Here is a 2,439-nt window from a genome sequence, read left to right as displayed (position 1 = left end):
ATCTGTACAATAATGAGTAAACTTTAATTATCACAGTCGTATTAAATTTAAGTTCTACTTAAAGTTATATTGTAGTTATACTAAAGTTATAATATAAGTATAGTATAATAGTACAATACAAGTATAGTACAGTTATAGTATAGTTATGGCGTAGTTGTTATGGCATAGTTATAGTATAGTTATAATATAGTTATAGTAAAGTTTGTTGAGGTTATTCAGTATATAAAGAGAGAAAATACGCGTGGATAAAGTGTAAGATACAAAGTATATATTTGACTTAATAATGAAATACAGGAATACAATTTGAGCTGGTCCAGATCCGCACGCTAGCAGTGTTACTTTATGACTGAAAACCCCGAAGCCAACGTCGCCTGTCTACTGTTTATGGTCTGCCTCCCTGCTATTCTTTTGTCTATGTGCTGTCGATGGCTTCAGCGCTTGAGAAAGCTAAAAAGACCAGATGTGGAGTTTTCCTAGAAGTGGTGACCACTTCAACAAAGTTATACTAAAGTTATACTAAATTAAAACTAAGTCACACTTTGTACTGTTCTAAACTGTTTTCTACAAAACTCTTCTTTACAGATTTGATCGTCGTTTCTCGCTTCCTCTGAGAATCGCCAGAAGAATTTGCCACCAACGTTGAAGAGTCTTCGAGGAAAAGAGGCCAAGGTGATGACACAAGAGGCCGGATTTCAAAGGGCGCAACTTGGCTAATACCGCAGTGAATGACTGAGTGGATGGTCCCTATTGTGGCTAGTAGTGCAATCATTACCGGAGAAATGGCCGAACGGAAGTGCGATACTGCGGATGAGCGAATTAATGGTAGTGTAGTGGCACAGGAGTCAAAAAACAACGCGAATCTAGAGCGACTCATGTTATTGTTTTGCCTCGGGGCATTGACACAGCCTTGACGCAGAAAACGTAATGACAAATAAACCCCGGGCAAAACAATCTCGCCACTACATGCAACCGTCGAATGAAGACGAATTAAAATTTTCTGACTCCCCCCCGACCTGGATAAATAAACGGATACGATCGCGAGCGACATAGTATCTCCGAGTATCTAACAGTATCTCACAGTATATACCGAGTGACACAAATTAGCGATCAATATCTACGAATCGGGTTTCCTGCGAGCGAACTTATATTATCGTTGCGAATTCAGTGAACGAGCGTCTTTTGTACCTTTAATTATTTATTTGTTTAACTTATTCGAAATATAGTTGACGGGTTGCGACAGCAATCTCTCGCTTTCATTATTTTAATATTATCGATCCTCAACCAATTCTCTACAGAAGAAGCAAGTGATTATAGAACTGAACGAAAACAGAAAGCGATGGGGAAGGTTCCGCGAATCCTAGAAGTCGAAATTTTGGGCTGCTTTAGGAGGGCATTGTTTTCTAATGTATTTGAGCACGAGTTCACCAACCGCGGACTCTGGCGCGTCACGCTATTCCGGTAACAAAGAGTATATCTGACACAACATCAGTAACAAAGGATACACGGTCACGTCACACCGCGCCTTGTCGGCGGCGCCGCCGTGCAAGGCAGTCTGGTTCCCCTACCGGACTGCTTGGCGGCCTCGAGGCGCTGATCTACCAGCGCCTAAGTTTTACCCCCACCGGGGAGCGCGGCGGACCTAGCACGCCTTGCAGAAACGCGCCCATGGCCTCCGTCGCGCTGCGGCGGCAGCGTCCGAAACGGGGGGGATCGTTCCCCCCCTGGCATTATTTCTCATCACCACTCCTCCAACTTACGGAAGAACAATATCTTGGGATCCTCTAGCGGATCTCGAGGTCCTGGACCACCAAATCTATCTGTTTTCTTATCTTTTGCATTACTCCCCAACCCGTCGGGACAGCGGAAACGGCGCGACGCTGACCAGGGGTGTGGGAGAGGTGGGAGGGACCCTTAATCGCTCCCATCGGGACCCCGGAAGCATTTATCTTTCGTCCCCCTCGTAGAGGTGATCCTCACCTCTTGTCCTACACCGCTGTTATTACCACCTTTGGCTCCCCTCTCCGTACGTTCCTTGGTCAACCGTTCCACCATCTCTTGGAGACGACTGACCTCTCTCTCCAGAAGGCGTACCCTCTTCCGCAGGTATGAGCCGGTATGTCGGTGTCGGTGTCGGTGTCGGTGTCGGTGTCGGTGTCGGTGTCGGTGTCGGTGTCGGTGTCGATGTGGGTGTCGGTGTCGGTGTCGATGTGGGTGTCGGTGTCGGTGTCGGTGTCGGTGTCGGTGTCGGTGTCGGTGTCGGTGTCGGTGTCGGTGTCGGTGTCGGTGTCGGTGTCGGTGTCGGTGTCGGTGTCCACCCCGCACCTCGCACCCCTCTTCTTCCTTTTAGCGAGAGCCGGCAGCAACGGGGAGTCCGAATCCCCCGCGGACGCGTCCCCGCAGCGCGTGCGGCGTCCCACGCCTCCGCCGCGACCGTTGGCG

At 48.4% G+C, this 2,439-nt stretch overlaps 1 long non-coding RNA gene across 1 annotated transcript; it reads left to right on the top strand.

Moving 5' to 3' along the window:
* The first annotated feature begins 449 nt into the window (after positions 1-449).
* LOC125386605 lies at positions 450-1,243 on the top strand. The gene is made up of 2 exons (XR_007226939.1): positions 450-510; positions 583-1,243. It is a non-coding gene; the product is annotated as an uncharacterized LOC125386605 (long non-coding RNA).
* Positions 1,244-2,439: the final 1,196 nt, after the last annotated feature.

The sequence above is a fragment of the Bombus terrestris genome, chromosome 16 (genome assembly GCF_910591885.1).
Source record: "Bombus terrestris chromosome 16, iyBomTerr1.2, whole genome shotgun sequence".
NCBI classification, from domain to species: domain Eukaryota; kingdom Metazoa; phylum Arthropoda; class Insecta; order Hymenoptera; family Apidae; genus Bombus; species Bombus terrestris.
This window is presented reverse-complemented; position numbering and strand designations above follow the sequence as displayed.